At 43.8% G+C, this 18,698-nt stretch overlaps 1 long non-coding RNA gene across 2 annotated transcripts; it reads left to right on the forward strand.

The window, feature by feature from the left end:
* Positions 1-8,847: 8,847 nt before the first annotated feature.
* Positions 8,848-17,012, forward strand: LOC149915355 (uncharacterized). 2 transcript variants are annotated; one of them, XR_016459078.1, is made up of 3 exons: positions 8,848-9,188; positions 16,284-16,365; positions 16,750-17,012. It is a non-coding gene; the product is annotated as an uncharacterized LOC149915355 (long non-coding RNA). The 2 variants fall into 2 exon arrangements; XR_016459079.1 differs by having other exon boundaries at positions 16,290-16,365.
* Positions 17,013-18,698: the final 1,686 nt, after the last annotated feature.

The following is an 18,698-nucleotide window of genomic DNA, read 5'->3' on the forward strand; positions in this document are numbered from 1 at the left end:
TGTTTAATGCTTTGGTCTAAAGCTGCCTTTGCCTCCTCTGCTCTGTTCTTTTATAGCCTGGACGTGGATAGATGGAAAATATTTCCCGGGTCACTGCAAACTGAAAAAAAAAAAAAAAAAAAAAAGGAAAAAAGATTGTGGTTTTTATTCACCGTTTTCTTAAGTCTTTCTTTCCGTGATCTTTCTGTATAATTCGAGCTCTGTCTTAGGATCCTGAAACTCATGGAAGTTATTTGCTTGGTGTCTATATAATGGGTGTTAATTGTTGGATGCTGTAGCACGAGCCTAGACTGCAGGGAATCCTCCTGGCCACTGAGTGTCATTGTTAACTCAGGAGAAGTGGGGTGACGAAAGAAATCACTTTAATTGGGGAAGAGGAATGTGTGCAGGCAGCTTGGGCAGGTGATGAGCGAGTTAGCTGCCATGGTTTGCTGAATGGCAAGGTTGGTCTTTGAAGAAATACTGCTGCAAGTTCCCAAGCATGCTGGGATCTTGGTTTGGTACAAACCTGCCAAATAGGTGACTGTGCATAGCAGCAAGGTGGGATCCTTGGCTGAGTTGAGTTTAACACCACGAATTTTGGGGATTGTCACATCTGGACACCTAAGGCTGCTCCTCCCTGTTGTTTCTGGTCTTCTCTTGATCCATCCAAACTGATGGCACTTCTAACGTCTCCCCATGCTCTCTTCCATGGGGCTTGTGCCACTGCAGTCATCTCTGTTGTGCAGAGTGAGAAATGCTGCTTTTCTTCCTACTCTGTTATGCCACTGTAGTGCAATGAGTCAATGCTGTGCAGCAGTGGCAGAGCAGGGCTGGTGCCCCTGTAAAAATGCAGGGTCCTCTTCCAGCTTGCAAAGCCTTGAAATGCAATAGTCCAGAAGAGAGCTGTCATCATCAGAAGCGAGATTATTTCCATAGAAGGAAAAATACTTGAAGAAAAGTAGTTCAAACAGTGGTTTGGGCAGATGTTTTCAAATAGCGAGTGAGTTTTATTACCTGAGTATGTGGCTTTATGGCCACATGCATTGTAGGAGCAGAGTGAAATTTCCTGGTATCTAAACTTGTGAATTAATGCTTTTACTGAATGTATTTTTTCATAGGGTTGGTTGGGAACCTTGAAATTCCCATGACTTACTATGAACTATTTGATGTATAAACTCATCTTCATCACCAGCATCAGCAATGTTGGAACTAAGATAAGGATTCTGTTTTCTAGATTTGGGGTTTAAAATGTGCCCTGCATTAGCATTCATGTTAATAACATTGGCTTGCAGTGATGGCGAGAGGAAGGGATGTGACTGGAAGGCATCAGCCTGGGGTTCAGAGGAGGAAACTATTGCAGGTAGGAAGGAATGTGATATGGGTTGCCAAGTTAATGCATTTTAACGCTTCTTCTGAATACCATCTTGCTCTTACCTCTCAGAACTGCCTTGTAGAGCAGTTGCTTAGGAAAAGAAAGGTATTGTCTCTGCAGAATGGTAAATCTGTCTTAAAGCTCCTATATTACTGGAAACAAGATGGTGGTGTTTTACTGACTAAGCAGGAGATGAAGCCCTCTCCAACTGCCTTAACTTCAGCAGGATTTAGTAGCAAGATCCACTATTCCTGGTAGTTACACTGCCATGAAAACACCTTTCTTCCCTTATAAAATCTACTTAAACCGGGCAAGGGCTTTGCAAATCCCATCTGGGCAGTGCAGCTGCCGTGGGGCAGCCAGGAGGAATTCCATTGTCTGCCCGTCTCGCCGTCTCGGTGGAGAGCAGGGAGGAACGGGGTGGAGGAGAGGCTGATGCTGAGCCAGAAACCACCTCCTTCCTCTGCTGCTTTCCTTCTGTAGCCCCATAGCTGTGGTTTCGCTCCTCGCAGTCCCAAAGTTGAGGTGGCTCTCTCCAGTTTGTGCTAAATCACTTTTCCTTTGGCGGGCGTTGGTTCCGGCAGTGGAAGGGATTTCTGTGTGGAGTTTGAGGCCGTTGTTTCCACTCCCATGCTGTGGGGTTTCTGGGGGTCCCTTTGTTGTATTGGTCAGAGCTTTAAGTGCCCCTGAGTGCAGAAGGAGAAGCTTTTCTATTCAAATGGCTTTGCTGTAAATGACAATAAAAAAGAGTTTTTGAACCAATCTCTAAATTCTTCTTTAAAAAATAATATGTATATTCTTGCTTTTTCCTTTCTCTTCTTAAAATCACCTTTCCTCTGTAGGTGAGGTTGTAATTCAGCTCTGCTTTGATCTGTGTTCACTCAGTGCCCTCTGGGAATGAAGCCGTATTTTTGCCCGTCTCTCTGAATGGTTCCCTGCCCACTTGATTCAGATCCACTTATCTGAAACGTCTCTTGCACAGCTTTCATCAGCACAGGCTGCAAAGAGACCTTATCTATTCTGGGCAAGCAGCAGCACAAGCCCAGCATCACACCCACGCGGCAGTCTGGGAAGCACTGAATGGAGGCTGAGTGGAAGGACATTGGGACAGGAAAGAAAGATCATATTGAAAGAATATAGGAGCAGTGTATTTTTTCTCTGCTGTAAATATTTATTTTTTTCTTTTTCTTTCCTATTTAGCCAATTAAAGTCCTTACATCTCACCACTGTTTCTATGGATGAGGTTATTGTCACTGTGCTGCTGGTGTCTGCTGACCACTTGCACCCAGAAAAAATGAAAGAGAGCTATTTGGAGAGAGAATAAATATGAATGACAGAAAATTACAACATCTGAAATAAAAGCCAGCATCAATTCCATGTTTGTACATCTTGTTTCCTATAAGGATCTTTCAAAATGTGTTTTAATGCCATTTTCTCTAGAAACTTCTGTTCTAAAACAAAAGCCACTTGCTCTACAGCAGCTGAAGGGATGAATGAGGTCTTCTTTGATGCTTTGTGTCCACCCTGAGTTTTGGGGGTGGTGATGGAGGATGCCGTTCTATTGGGATTTATTTTTGAAAGGCTCTCCTGCTGCTTTGCATAGCACATCTGAATGGTAGTGGTGGCTACATTGAATGGCTCAGGTTGGAAAGGACCTTACAGACCATCCAGCCCCAACCCCTGCCATGGGCTGGGTGCTCCCCATCAGCTCAGGATGCCCAGGGGCCCATCCATGGCCTTGAATGCCTCACAGTGCTCAGCTAGGTGAGATGTGATTGAGCCCTTCTTCGGGCTCTCAGCTCACAGACTGCAGGGATATAATGTGTTTGTGGCTGGTTGGCCACAACCTATCTTCTGTTTTTCACTCTGCAGCACTTCAGCATCCTCCCTGTGTGCCCTCGGATGGGGCAGGCAGGAATCTCCTGCAGGGTGAGAGGACTCTTATATGTTGCTTTGCTCCTCGTTCAATTTCTTTCCTGATTAGTGGTCATTGTGGAGCTTTTAAAATAGTTTATTTCAATGTGCAAAAATGCACCATGTCACTGTTCATCTGACATGAGGCACTTGTGCCAGTTTATGACCAAGTTGCACTTTGAAGCAGATTGCTGGTTCCTTAGTGAAATTCTTCTTGAATTAGAGAAACTTGGAAAGAAGGCAGTGAAATGTGCACTGGGGCGAGGAAACTCCATGCTGCTATTTGCCATTAATCTTCAGCTTTTCTCATGCTCTCTCCCAGATACTCCAAACGTCCCAAACTAAAAGAGGGCAGATTTAGACTAGATATAAGGAAGAAGTTTTTTACATTAAGGGCAATGAGGCAGTGGCACAGGTTGCCCACAGAGGCAGTGGTGCCCCATCCCTGCAGACAGCCGAGGTCAGGGATGGGCTGTGAGCACTGATGGAGCTGTGGGTGTCCCTGCTCAGTGCAGGAGGTGGGACCAGATGGCCCTTAGGGTCCCTTCTATCTCAAACCAAACACGTTCAGTGATTCTATCGTTGTGCAGCTTTGGGTTTGGTGCTCTGCTCCATCTATGGATCGGTGTTTGGGTGACCTTTGTGTCTGTGAGGCTGAGAGTAGCGATGGAGGCCTGGCACAGCAGCAAGATGCTTGGCCAGCTTTCTCCACAGCACTGCTGCCAGAGAGCTGGGGAGACATTGCTGTCTGTGGTCTGCTCTCCTTGGATCCTGCTAAGGGTTCTTTGTGGGCGCTGAGTGCCCACCTGAGCCATGCTTTGTTCCTTTGGGCCCAAACTCCTGTTTTTCCTCTGCTTTTTTTCAAAAAGCATTGAGGTGAGCACATCTAGCACATGGTTTACACAACTGCGTGATAGATTTGCATGTATTTTCATCTTTTCCTAGGCTTTTTGTGAGCAAAAATATGATTTGTATGCACATGGCAAAGGCCATAGAATTCAGAGCAACGGAAGGGGATGTGTGCAGAGCATGCCGTGGTGCAGGGAATGCTTTGGAATTGCCCTTTGCTGGGAGGCAGACTGGGACAGTGGCATCCAACAGCTTTTTTTCTTTTCCATGCCAATACGTCTGGAATTCCATTTCAGCCTCAAAAAATACACCCTTTAAAAGTAAATTACACGTTTCCTATTGTGGCAGCACTCAGCGCCGTAAGCACTACTGCCTTCTTCTTGACTGTCTCCCTGGGTGAGAGGCAGTGGCTTTTTTTTTTCTTTTTCTTTCTTCCTTTTACATCTGGGGAGCAAACTGGTGTAGTGACACAGCCACAGCCCAAACTGAAGCTACCAGGGCAGGTTCTGAGCCCTCTGCATCCCAGGCTGCACCTGCCCCCTCGCAGCATGTCTGCAGCAGCCACTTGCACTCATGATCTTTGTGCATTTACTTTTGCACCTATGTCTGGCCATGGCTCTGTTATTTCACATCTTGGTGCTGTTTGGACCTAAAATAAGGGCTGGTGCTGATTTGGAGTCAGGGGTTGGTGCCTGACCCTTCTGTGCTTAGCAAGGTTTGAAGGCTTTTAACCTTCTGGATCCCTTGTGGTGCTGTGTGCACACCAACATTGTGAGCCCTGCATAGGGGCTGCGATGTACCCAAAATAAATAGATGATGCAATCAGAGAGAGTGACTGGCTGCCCGTGGTGGTGAAAGGCATTGGCATGTCAGATCTGTCGGCTGCTTTCCTGTCTCGTTTTAAAGGCAGGTGAAAAATAATGGGGGAAATGAAATGTCTGGGGTTTTCAGAGCAAAAACTAAATGTAAATAATTGTGCTTGCTGGTATCTCCAGCCCCAGCATCTCCCCCCATGTCTGTATTCCATCTGCTGCTCCCATATCAAAGAATTTATATTTTGTAAGATAAAAAAAAAATATATATAAAAAAACTAACAGCTTTAATTCTCACAAAGAGCTTTGGTACTTTTCATTTGGACTCAGCAAGAGCCCCTATTGTTGGTGAAACTTCATTTCTGCACTGTGTTCCTGGGGGAGCAGGCAGTCAGTGAATGGAGCAGCATGGGAGGAGGGACATGGGCTGGGGCCACCAGCAGCCCCCAGCTGTGCTGGGACCTCATCCCCCTCTCACCAGGGACAGGGAAAGGAATGGAGAGGAGCTGCTCTGGGAACAGGAGCTCTTTAACCCCCCCTTCCCCAGTCCCCCATCTGCATTTACGTGCCACAGAGCTCTCCAGCCTCAATTACCTTTGTGTTGTTCTGCTCCGAAGCAGTAGCATTTCTTTAATGAACAAAAATAAAAAGAAGTTGACTTTTTATTTTAATATTTAATTGGCTGACTGTTTCTTCTTTTCACTGGAAGAGCTTTCACCATCAGGGCTGTCAGTACATTCTATCCCCTAAATCTCCCCATTGCCTTGATGATGTGGGAGGCTGCTGGTTAAATCAGACCTGTTCTCTGGGCAAAGCTCTGCTCTCAGACTCCAAAGCTGCACAAAATCCTGCCAGGCCTGAGCTTAGTAGGAGAACTTTGCATTCCAGTGTGTTGCAACAGAGCTGGCATACTTATGCCCAAGTAATTCAATAATCTGCTGAAAGCACGAATTCTTCTAACCAGTCCCCTTCCTTAGCACGCCCCAGATGCGAACAATGAAGCCCATGGAGAACGGCGTGGCAGTTTCTGCATGGTGAAAAACTGGCAACATTTGCTTGAAAACTGGCTGGCAGCATTGTGGGAAGGCACCCATCCATTGCCCCGACCCATCCCCGAGGAACTGAGTTCTGATGGATACCAGTACAGCAACACGTGCTCTGACACGATGGGACATATGGACACGTGCAAGTGCTGGGTGTGATGGAGGGGCAACAAGAATGCATGCATAGCATGCATGGCACTGGGATCAGGGGATGCTGTGGGACAGGGATCAGCCTGCCTGGCTTCTCCTTCCTGTCAGAGGGACCCAAATCCATGTTGGTTATGACTTCTTTGCAATACTAATTGAAGACAGTGCTGTTAGCATCCTACGCTTTGCTGCTAGGTCTCAGCTCTGAATTACAGGTCAACAACTGTGTTTATTTACTAAGTTTTATGTTTACACCATCAGCTACTGATGGGTTCTACTTGTAATAGCTCCAAGCTTGCAGCTGACCATTAGAAGCAGAGAGCAGCACCACTTGCTTGCTTTGGAGGGTGTGTGGAGTGCATTCTTCTTGGCCATTGCCATGGTGCTGCTTGCTGAGAGCTTCAGTGTGGTTCTTGGAAAAATGCATCCTGTTCCCAGGCAGCTCGTAAGTTTTCAGGGCATGAATAGCTCAGGGCCTCCAATTTGCTCAAGAGATAGTTATTAACATATACAACAGTAATTGTGAGAAGAAATAGGCATCTTTTTAACTAGATGTTGGAGAGAATAATTAGTCAGAGTCTGGCGACAGTAAAGGATGAAAACATGAATTGGGGAAAACAATTAGACAGTCTTTTGTTTCCTGTAAATTGGCTTTGAAGTTCAAGGAGCCATTCTCCCCTGAGAGTTTCCCTTTCTTTGCTTCATTTCTGATTATTTTATTCTTATTTTCAAAGGCAGTTCTCTCCCAAGGCCTGGATGTCTCTGTGTGGTACTTAATTTAATAGTTGTGTTGAATTCTGAGCCCGAAATCTGTCTGTGAAGAACTTCAGATGCTGGGGCCTCCAAACATTCTTTGAATAACGAACCAGAAAAAACAGCTTTGATAACTTAAATTGGACTCTCCTCTCCTCTCCTCTCCTCTCCTCTCCTCTCCTCTCCTCTCCTCTCCTCTCCTCTCCTCTCCTCTCCTCTCCTCTCCTCTCCTCTCCTCTCCTCTCCTCTCCTCTCCTCTCCTCTCCTCTCCTCTCCTCTCCTCTCCTCTCCTCTCCTCTCCTCTCCTCTCCTCTCCTCTCCTCTCCTCTCCTCTCCTCTCCCCTCCCCTCCTCTCCTCTCCTCTCCCCTCCCCTCCCCTCCCCCTTTTCCCTTCTTTTTTCCTTCTTTTCTTGCTACTGCCTTCAGTTTTCAGGATTTGAACTTCTTTAAGGGGGGGCCAGTGTGATGCTGGTACTTGAAATAGTTTACAGGCATAAAACACTTGTGCGTCTGGAATGGTATACATTCTTAGAAAGTGCCTTAATATTTTTTTTAATTATTTAATTAAATATTTTCTAAATTCTGCTAATGAACTCACAAGTGGAAAGGAGTCAGATTGATGAAGGACAGCCAGGTGCCCTTAATTTCAGGTGCTCCCTGTCCACGACCTTTTATGAAGCAGCTCCAAGGGGGCTGGAGAAAGGAGCAGGAACATCTACTGTGAGTCCCAGAATGGGTCTGAGATGACAGCCAGCCAACCATGAACCATTGGGCATCTTTATCTCCGTGTAGAAATGGATCCAGCTGCAGCTTTTGAGCACAGTCCAAGTGAAACTGTGGACTTTTCACTTCTATCAGTAACAGAAATAGGAGCAGATTAACAGCAGCTGCTGTATGTGTCCAGGTTATGTGCTGGGGGAGAATGAGAAAATAAAAATTTGGGTGGTGCCTGTTTGGGGAGGGAGAGGAAGAAGAAAAGAGAATTTAAAAGATCCAGGTGACAACACCAGCTTTTAAACTGCAAATAGCATACAAGGAGTAAAATGAGATGAAGAAATTCAAAAGAATAACTGAAGCTCCATCCCTCAGGTCAGAGAACAGGAACAGACAGAGGAAACAGAGAACAAATCTCATTTTTATGAATAGAAAAATAGGAGATGTGGCAGAGAAGAAGAGCTTGTCTTACCAAGGAGCACCTTGTATAGATAGAGAGATGATTTTTGTAGGTGTAGGGAATGGCTCTGATGGCTCTTATCTACCTGTGAGAGAAGAAACCTCTTGGAGAAATGTATCCCCTTCTGTGTAAAGCTTTAAGTTTAGGAAGTTAGGAAAACTTCTACATGCAGAAAACTATACGTAGCTTTGTTTTATTAACTGGTGAAACAGAAGCATGAAGAGCTGTTTGGCTGGATGCTTTGTGCCCAAAGTCCTGGGTGCTGTGGGACATGAGGTCCCAGGGCAGTTCTTCTGCTCATATGCAAACAGATCATCAGTCACCTCTTGGCTTTGTCCAGCTGGTTCTCCTCTGGAGGCACCTTCAGTCACCTTCTTTCCCTCTCCCCTGCTTCTGTACAGAAGTAAGCAGCTCCCTAAAAGAGAATCCACTAATTGATGGCTCTGAATTCCTGTGCTTTTTTATGGGAAGCAGTTAGTGATCCTAATCTCTGTGGAGCACACGGTCAGAAAGGCCGTTCAGGGAGGTGTTTGAGAACACATAGATCTCCTGCTGATTGGACTCTAAATGGTTACATCTCCAGCTTCCTAACAGCTGGGCTGCTCAGAACAGAACAGGTTCTGATAGAAGACACAAACCCAACTGTAGCAGGTAATGCCAACTAATGATCTCTCTAGCATGTATTAGGAGTTCAACACTATATGCCTAATTAATCATGATGCAAAGCACCTGCAGTGCTGGTGTCAGTGAGGCCAGGCTGGGGAGCAGTAGCTGCACACGCTGGGGAGCAGAGGCAGCGTTGCTCAGCTGCAGAGGAGTGGTGCTCTCCTATTTATTAGCAACAACCTGCTTCAGGCTGGAGCAGGTCTCAATCTCTAACTCAGCTCGTTTTAAGGAGGGGAAATGAAAAAAGAGAAGTTCAGCTTGTTTCAGACAGCTGCTGCTGTTTGCCCAGGGCTCTGCAGAGTCCTGCCCTGCTTCTCTCATCCCTCTGCTGGTTCTTCAGGTGTTCTCAAAACCTCTCCCCCGATTCCTTCCTTTGGTGTCATGGTTCACTTCCATTGGGATCACATAGCAAGAAGTGGGATGTGAAAAATCCCATTTGTTGGATGTTTACATCTCAGCCATAGCAGCCCAAGTCTGTGAGTACTGAAGGCATGCTTCTAAATTCCTATTTTCTCTGTGTTCTGTAGGGAGGAGAATGAGCAAGTGGAAGCTGTGTGATGTTTCTGGTGGGCTTTGGATGTATACTTCAATGGTGATTAAGTCACTCTGTCTATAATCATTTAATTTAACTAGTATGTTAAAATCCTGTGCGCCATACATTGGAATGGGAGCATTGGGAGCTACCCAAACAAGTCAGGAAGGAGGACAGGGGCGAGTGGGGACTTGGTACAAAACTGCTGTTGGTTGAATCCCACGTGGTATATAAACTGTTTTGAGTTCAGAGACTTCCTTGAGTGGAAGGTCATTAATCCTAGAAGAACTTGCAGATTCTCACTGCGTTGGTTAATACTGGAGTTTATGGCACTTTAGATGTATTCCTCTGTGTGCCTTGATGCTTAGTCTGCAATGGAGTTTTCTTCAGAACCTTTTGTTTTGCATATGTTGTAATGCTTTCCTAAACCTTTTCCTCTTAAATTAGTGTCAGAGTGTGAAGGATGCTTTTCTTTTGTCTCATTGTTGCCTTTCTGTGATGGTGTTCTGTTGTGCAGCAATCTTCTACATATTTCATTAAAAAGCAACCAAACAAAACACTTAAAATACATCCAGCTGAGACTCATCACTGCCAAATTAATCCTGTTTATTCCCAGAATCAGGTTTACTTATTTCCCTGAAGATGGTGGTGTACAGCTGTAGTGAGTCCCAGCTAACAGGTGTGCATCAGGAAATCTCATGGAGGCTTTGCCATGGTGCAGGTGGCACTGACTTTTATGTTGGAGATGATGCAGAACCACAAAGCTGAGGGCCCACGGGGCCCTACTGTCTGTGTATAGAAGGATTTCTGTTGGCTTGGGCAGGAGGAGAAGTTGTTTCTGGAGATGCTTTAGAAAGAAAATCAGCTGGGAGTGGAAAACAAACAGGGATTTCTTGTAGTTCATTGCCTTATTGGCTTCGTGTTGACAGATATTTTGATTTCCTTTATTCTTCTGAGGGCTGAATTCTGGCTTTAACGAAGCTGTGGGTAACGTGCTTTATTAAATCAGACTGAAGCTGGCGTTCCCAAAAGGAGCATCCAATCCATTAAGCCATCACCTAAACACTTCACTTTCCTTTTCAGATCTCCTTGGCTCTGTCAGGTGTTCTTGTTTGTTCTCCTGTCAAGTTAGGTCTTTTGTCTCTTTTCCTTTGTTTTCTGGATCTTATCTAATTTGTCTTTGCACTTTTTTTTCCCCCTCCTCTTCAAACATGGCTTTAATCTGCAGGTCCTGAAAGAACAAAGAAGCAAGTATTTGAAGTGTTGTGTTGTTTGTTGCTGGAGTTGAATCACCTGCTAATTAAAGAGCAGGATCAGTGCGTGGCTGCTGGCGAATAACCAGAAAGATGATCACTTTTACTTTTGCCCTAATTTTTCAGCTATTTCAATGGCCAAATGGCTCTTCCACTCATACTTTGCTACGTGCAGATTTCTGCTCGTAGTTAAGAATTAGAAGACTTCTATCGGGCAAAGTATTTTTGTAATAAATGAGGATTAAATATTGTGATTGATTCCTTATGCCAAAGTACAGTCTATCTCCTCTGCCTGTTGTGCACGGGCTTTCTGTGTGCCATCAGAACAACTGCTCCGTGATGAAGTGTGAATGGGAGAGGAGTTGGGTGAGAGGTGGTGGTGAAGGACTGCTGTGAGTTCAGGTGTGCGTTCAAATAAATTGTGACTCCAGCTCCAGTGGCACAGGACTGGCCTTGTGCTGAAAGTGATGTTTGATGAACAGGACCATTAAGATGAATTACTGAAAGATGTTGGTAGCAATTGATTTGCCCTGCTAAGGACTGGCACCAGCAGCAGGCAGTGGTAACTTCTCTAAACTTCCTTCAGAAAGGAAGGAAAGCCAGGCGAAAGACTGATCTGAAAAGAAAGTTCTTCAGCTTTATTAACAGGGAAGCAAGACCCATTTGACAGCAAGGGGTTCTGAAGACTTGAAATCATGCTATGTATTTTTAACCTGATCACTGTCCCCTGCAGAAGTAGGAAAACTTCCCTGCAGGTTGTGGAGGCAAAGAGCTACTAAGGAGAAAATGTCTGGAGCTTTGAGTCTTAGGAAAGTCGATAGCAGGATCTTATCCAAATTTTAGGTCTGTCCTTCAGAGCCAATGGGGAATGGGAGAAGGTCCCTGTAGCAGTCAGTTCTTCTTGCATGCCTGCTATGAGCAGGTTTTGGGGCTCTAAGGGTGAGGTTTTTTCAAGACTACTGGTAAAGGTAGTGCCTCAGTTCCTGCCTTCCTTACAGGATCTTCCATATGTAACTGATACAGTCATTAATACACATTATGCAATCGCTTACTTAGCATAAACAGTGTCATTTAAATGTATTGATTATTGATCAGCTGCTCAGCCCACAGATTTCCAGAGAAAAGCATATGTATACACATAGGCATACATGTGTATGTGGGCACACATCTACAATTTTGGCTGTCGTGTTGCTGGAACACCCTAAATGTATGCAAGTGGCTTCAACAACTCTACATAAGAGTTACTAACAGTGCTGTTGGTGGTAGTTTTCCAGATTGAGGGTTCCTCTGTGATTATGAATGCTTCTTGCACCTGCTTTCCCCTGATAAGGGATAGGAGTAATAAATTCTTCTGAAGATTGCTTTTTCCCTGGCCATGTAGTTGTGTGGATGAAAGACTGCAGACTCCAATCTGTAATGCCACCTGTAGGGACATTTAAACTGAGTGGTGCTGGGAAGAGGAAAAGAAAATAGAAACAATCGCATAAAAAGACAAAACAATCCGAACTTTCTGCAGAAACACTCAGATAAATTAGAAAAATATGCTCCAGAAAGAAGAATAAGCTTCAAAGCTACATAAAACTCTCTAAGAGAGAATCCAGACCCATACGTGACTTTCCCCTTGCCAATGGAAAGCCAGGTGATGTGTGACCATCAGTAAAAGCTGCTCTGAACTTACTTGGAAGCTGGTTTTATTATTATTATTTCTTTGTTTTCTTTTGCTCTGGGAATGGGTGGACTGTGACCACCCATCTCTGCAGCATTTCCCTTATAGTTTGTCTGTCCTGTCTCTCTTTCTCTCCTTTTCTTGTTCCTTGGAAATGAGAACAGAAAGGGAGAGTCAATGCTGTGTGCTCTCCTACTACAGTTCTTCCTAACATCCAACTCATACTGAAAGCGTAATAATGACTGGACAGTAATTGAAGAATGCAATAGAGTAATTTAAAGGAATTTTTACTTGGGAATAAGCTACTGCCACAGATCCATTTCCTTTGTGTTTTATCCATTTGTCAGTTTGTTTTCTATCTTTTGTCTACAATGTACTTGTGGTGAAAGATCAGACTTGCAAAGATGAAAAACTTTTCATTCTTCAAGACTCAAAGTGCGAAATGCCATAGCAAAACTCTTTGAAATGAGTTTCTACTGAATGGAAGGACCTGTTTGAGGTGGAAAAAATAAGCCTAAGGCAGAAGAAGATACTGGCGATTGACAAGTGAGCTGATAAAACAGCAGTTCTGTGAGTGCAATGCTTATGGTATCACATCGAGCCACGTCTTCGCAGAGCACTGTAGCTGTACTGCATGAAACTTTAATAAGGAAAAATGGCCTTGTTCTGTGATCAAACTGTAGCGTTTAGGAGAGGCAAAAGGATTTTTAGTAATTCAACTGAAAGATTTGCTGAAGAGGCTCTGATCTTTTACTTAGATGATGTACATCCCAATTTCCTGATGCCTGCACGCACTGCTGTGCTGGTGCAGAATAGCAGCTACCATCCTTGGAGCAACTGCTGCTGTTGGACCCCTGCAGTGGGGTGAGCTGGAGTTGGGCAAGTCGTCCTTTCAAAGAGGAGCAGGAGAGATGTGAAGAGTCAGTAGATCTGAGTAGAGCTGTTCTTTAAGATAAGACTCTGAAATGTGCCCTTCCCTTTCTGCTGGCCCAAGCAGGGCGGCCATGGAGCAGCATCAGTAGATCAAGGCACAGGAATGTCATGAGAGGACTAATTGGGTATAAATCACTGGGTTACTTGCATGGGAATGCTGTTACATGTTTTGGGCCTGGCTATAATGTGGATAGAAGGCGAGGAGATTTTTTAAAGGGGAAAAAAACCCACAAAAACAATATGCTGGACTTCATTATAGCTTCTTCTGCCTCTTCTGTATGCTGTGTAGTAACATGGCCATCAGCATGTGAGCTCCACAGCTGGTGTGGGCCAAGGAGCTTGTCCTGCCAAGCAGCTTCTCACCACTGCTTGTCAAGTGGTCCTGAGGCTGACACAATAACAGCTAGGCTGATTAAATCATGAGATGCAGAGAAGACCTAATTATTCATTTTCCAGCTGTTGGTTTGCAGCCTTCTGTTTCTTTGCCTTATTGGTGGTTGGAAAATGTTTTTTTTTAATTTTTTTCCTCCTTCTTCACCCTTTTTCTGGCAGAAAGCATTGATTTCTTTCAAAAACCACAATGAGAAACCACAGCTTTTCAGCCCAGTGCAGGCATCTTTGCAAATAATAAAATAAATCAGATGGATTCAAATCCAACTTCCTAACGAAAGGCAGCTTTGCTCAATAATGCAAGCAGCTTTATTTTCGCTGTGATAAATGAAAGTTGCTTATATTAGGCTAAAGTTTTGCTGTCCAGCTCTGAGCAAAACTCACTGGATGTGATGAAAGTTTTGACTAAATACGGGCAGTGACATTTGGACTGGGTAAGGCCCCTTGTTCTGAATCCAAGCTTTTCAGCACGTAGCTCTGTCATTGGCTGGCAATTGCCACCTTTTTTTTCAGATACAGAATTCCTCCCCCTCGAATGAAATTATGACAAGACGAATGCTTCCTCCCAGCACTCATTTGGATTAGTTCAGTTTATAGCCATTTTTAGGCAGAATGAGAGTTTGTCTTGTTTTGCTGCTACTCAACCTGGCTCCAGTGTCCAACTTGCAGTTTGTCCCCTTGTCCCAGTGGCCTGAATAGAAGGTAGTATTTCTCTCCAGTCTAAAGTTCATGTAACTATCCTGTGTGAGACCATTTTTGTTTTTGTGATACCTTGTAAAACTGGGGGAAAATATGGACTCAGTTGAGCTTGCAAAGCCTCCTGTATGGTTCTTGTCTGAATACTAATGAGTTCTGATGGAGGGGTAGAATCTTTCTTGAGGCTAGTTGTTTCAGTGGGAAGGGAAGCAATACAAGTGTAGCAGAAATCACAATTAATGACTGTTTAATATCTGAGAACCAGGGCTTGATTTCTGTCTTTGCATTATCAGAAATAATGAGGAATATATTGGAATGAAAGTTGCCTAGGGCATGGAAGGCTTTGCTCCTGGGTGGGCAATGGGAGCATTTAGTTATGTAGAATTGCTGTTGGAAAATCCACAGGACAAATGCAATCATTTCACATGTAATTTCCCAATTTTATGCTTTTTTCTTTTTTTTTTTTTTTTTGGTCTGATTAAAGTTTTCTACCGAATGTGAAAATTGCGGTTGATTTTTATTCCAATTGCAGCTGGTAAATCACATGTTTGAAGCTGAGGAAACTGAGGAAACGTTTGCTTATTGTTTAATGAGTTGCTGTGATCCTTACGCATCAGTTATTATGATTCAGAGCCTTGTCCACCTTGTTGGAGGAGTCTAGGCCTTGTCTGCTCATCTCTGTTGCAGCTTTTCAGGATCGATCCTGAAAGTGGTTGTACAAGAGATCAGTCCTGAAGTCTTCAGGGATTTGGACTCCCTTTGCTTTATGGTAGCACCTCCTTGTATAAGGAAACTTGGAACAGAAAAGAAAGAACAGAGTTAGACAATGCCTAGATATCAGTTTAGGAGATAGGCAGGTTCTTTAGGTATCTGAAATCTCATTCTGAAGTTTTAGGGGAATTAAGACTATTGGAGCAGGCAGGGTGGAAGTACAGTAGTTCGGAGAGCTGTACTTCTACATTTAGATGTGATGGAAAGCTTTTATCCTAGAGAATCCCTGCCATCAGGAGCATGGGCTTTTTGCAATCTTTCCCTTTCCTCTTAGCGTAGAACTCCAAGAAGCACTTTATCCTCAGAGCAAGGACTGCTAAGTAGAGTCATGTCTTGCATTGTGCGCTGAGAGGTTTCACACCTCTGTGTCAATTTTCCAACTCCTGCAGGGCTCTATCAAAGAAGACGGGAGATGTGGGACCTCCCAGGAGCATCCTTGCTTTTGGCTATTGCTAATTGGTTAGGAGTGACTGTCCTTCACATCCTGCAATCTAGAAGGGGCTCATTAGAAGCCAACTCCTCCTTGGTGGGACTTTCAATATCATTGGAGGGCCACAAAAGTGCAGTTGCTTCCTGGAGTTCTCCTTAAATGATCTGAAGTCTGGAAATGATGTGACTGCTGCCATGTGTCAGTTGGTCTCAGCTGGTCCATCTATTTTATTATAGCTTGTAGCAAAGCACTTGCTTCACAGCCTCTTGTGGACAGCACTGATTTCAGATGAATGTTTCTCATTTCAGATCATGTGTCCATTTCTATGTGGTAAGAAAACCTTTTTTTTTTTTTTTTCTTTTGATTTATGAGATTATGTAGCCTATGTTCATTGGAGGCTAATTTCACTAATTCTTGTTGGGTGCACTGACAGCACAATTATCATCTCACTGTACAGCTGTTGAATTTTAAACACTCAAAACACATCCAAGTGCAGTGGAGGAAACAAATTGGTGGTATTACAGTCTGTTGTGAAGAAGTAGTTAGATTTTGGAGAGGTGAAAATGTATTTCTGCAGTCCAAGAGTGCATAACAAGAAACACAGATGGCTGAGTGATTAGAAGGGAGTTGGGAAATATCAGACTTGAGAATAAGAACTAAAACCAAGGAATTACCCTAGGCAGCAATTATGATCAAACACTTGAGTCAAGGAGATGAAACAGAAAAATAAGAGATGCTCATTTGTAAAACATGGCAGCATTCGACCAAGTTTCCTAAAGAGTGAAGGGGGAAGACGCAGTTGGGTGACATGTCAGCATTTCCAGTTACATCTCTGTCATCCCTCAGTCCTTCCATCCTCTCTCTCCATCCTCTCATGAGGATTTTGCTTATTTTCTTGAGGTGAAGAGGACAAGAAAAAATGCTCAAGTCCTGCAGAAGGAGCCACAGATATATGCACCTCATGAAGTTTTACTCACTTGAGGTAGGACTCATTGCAAACTCTGAATCTCTGATGGATTTGACAAGTCAAACTGCTTAGACTGTATGAGCATTTTAAAACTAAAAAATACCGAGAATCATCAAACAGGTATGAAAATGTTGTCACATATGGTGAATTGCACTGGTTTTGGTGGTTGCTTTCTCTTTCATTTTTTGTTCTTTGTTTTTATCACTGTGGGCCAGGATGCTCACAGGATGCTTCTTTGGGGTAGGAAAGCTTGGGATGACTTCTTCACTGCTAAATGCACTCCCCAGTTTATGGTGAACCAAAGGGTCTTTTTCCTAGAAAAGACTGTAATGTTTTCTGTACCAACTAGAGAAATGGTAAACTGAGAATGAACTTTAATGAGATAATTTCATTTAACAGAGCACTGAGATCTGCCTCCTCTGTAAGCCGAGGAAGTTGGAACCCAGTTGCCTTGGAGACGATGCAGCTATTATCCAGCAGGGGAAATGAAGGGGCCATATAGGATTTGTGTGAAAAGCACACTTGAGTTTGTTCTGCACCTTTCAGGAAGTTCATCTAGCTTTTGTTATAATTGTATTCTAGGAACAAAACGTGGTTCTGTGTCCTTACTGCGTCAGAAATGGAGATATATCTGTCAATAAATAGATATATATTTATTTCTGTTTACATTTAACCAGAAGCTGATGTCAGAAAGCTGGTTTTGTGGTACTTTCTTAGTAGAAGGAATGATCTAAGATGTTGAAGCACTATCTTTTTAATGGCATTTGTTATGAATGGGTGCTTAGGAAAGTGTTTGCCTTGTCACAGAGCATCTATACTTAAAACCAGTGACTCCAAGCAGGCTGGGTGGCATCCTGCTGTCCTTCCCTGGAGGAGTTCAGCAGCTGCAGCAATTAACATCTGTGTAGTGAAAACCCTGGTTATCCTCTGCATCCCCAAATGAAGGGGATTTTTGCACTGTTGCATACGTTGCCTTTCTATGCATTCTGTTGAGTGCTTCTGCAGAAAGCACTGCCATGCAGCTTAATTATTCAAGAACTTAACAAGATTAATTCACGTGAACTTTCTAACTGATATTCACCGGTGACTGTTTCTCCTCATTTCCTACAATTGATGTAATTTGTTTCTCACTTCTCTTGCCAAGGAATGAGCCTGTGTTCTGATCAGCCTTCCTGACTGGCAGTTGCTTACCGGATTTCCCCCACTGCTGTTTGGATCAATCATTCTCCTCCTTGGATTTAATGACATCAGTTTTGCTCTTGAACCCTTACCCTATCTTCCCTTTGTGCCCCCCAGCACATCTGCTGAGTTTTCCCAGGTTTCCTTTGGTGGATGCTCTTGACCTCATTGCTTAGTCCTGTTTTGTATCTGCTTCATCTTCCTCCCAGCAGCATCTGTTGCTCCCTATAAGCATGATGCTGCCTCCACGACATTAGGTGGGAATAGTTTCCTAATGAGTGCACATTGATATCTTTCCCTTTAAAAGATGATCTTTTTAGCAACATTAACTGTGGTGATTGTTCAAGCCTGTTTGTCTTTGTACGTGTTGTGCTTACTGTGCAATCAGCAAGATGTGGAAGGGATTCTCTGACTCCTTCACTCAGTGATTAGTGTTTGTACAGCACTTAGGAAGCCTAAAATGCTAGAAGAGGGAAAAATAGTATTGTTCATAACAACGTGCTCTGCTGAACAGAATGGAGCCTCTGTTGTGGTGATAATCCCTGGTCTTTTCCACGTGCTGTTGTCTGTATGATGTGCCTCTAGCTTATCCTCCTCCCACCTGTCAGTTCACTTTTCAGACTGCTTTTCTTCCTCCTCTGATTAAAGGCACACATGGAAAAGAAGATTTCTCTTAAGACAGAATTCAGCCCTCAGGTTTCAGTGGCCATGTCCAGATGTTCACTAGTTCATGTTAGGGGGCTTTGACCACTTTTTCTCTAATCTCTCTGATTATGTGTTGTAAGTTCTGCCATTCATGAAAGCAGATCTGGTTTTCAACAATACATGAAGTTTGATCTTACTGGAGAGATGCTTTCCTGTGTGCAGGTAATGCTTCATCTGAGCTCTTTTCAAATTCATGTCTTATCTCTCCCTGTACCTTTGTGGCAGAGGAAGAGATGAGCACAGACACAGAGAACACTTGAGTCTCTTGCTCTCTAAATGATTGAAGTAGAGCTTCTGCTTTCCTTTTTCCAGCTCAGAAAGTGTGTTGGCTCCATGCATTTCTAGAGCAGTAGGTTACTGCTGGGGCTTAATGCAAGTACTGGCTGTGAAGTTCCCAGAGAAGATTGTCTGGACTGATTCAGTCAAACCTTTCTGGCCAGTGTGCTTCGTGTTTTGGCCTCCTA

This window comes from Phasianus colchicus, chromosome 20 (assembly GCF_987193195.1).
Source record: "Phasianus colchicus chromosome 20, bPhaCol1.hap1.1, whole genome shotgun sequence".
NCBI lineage: Eukaryota > Metazoa > Chordata > Aves > Galliformes > Phasianidae > Phasianus > Phasianus colchicus.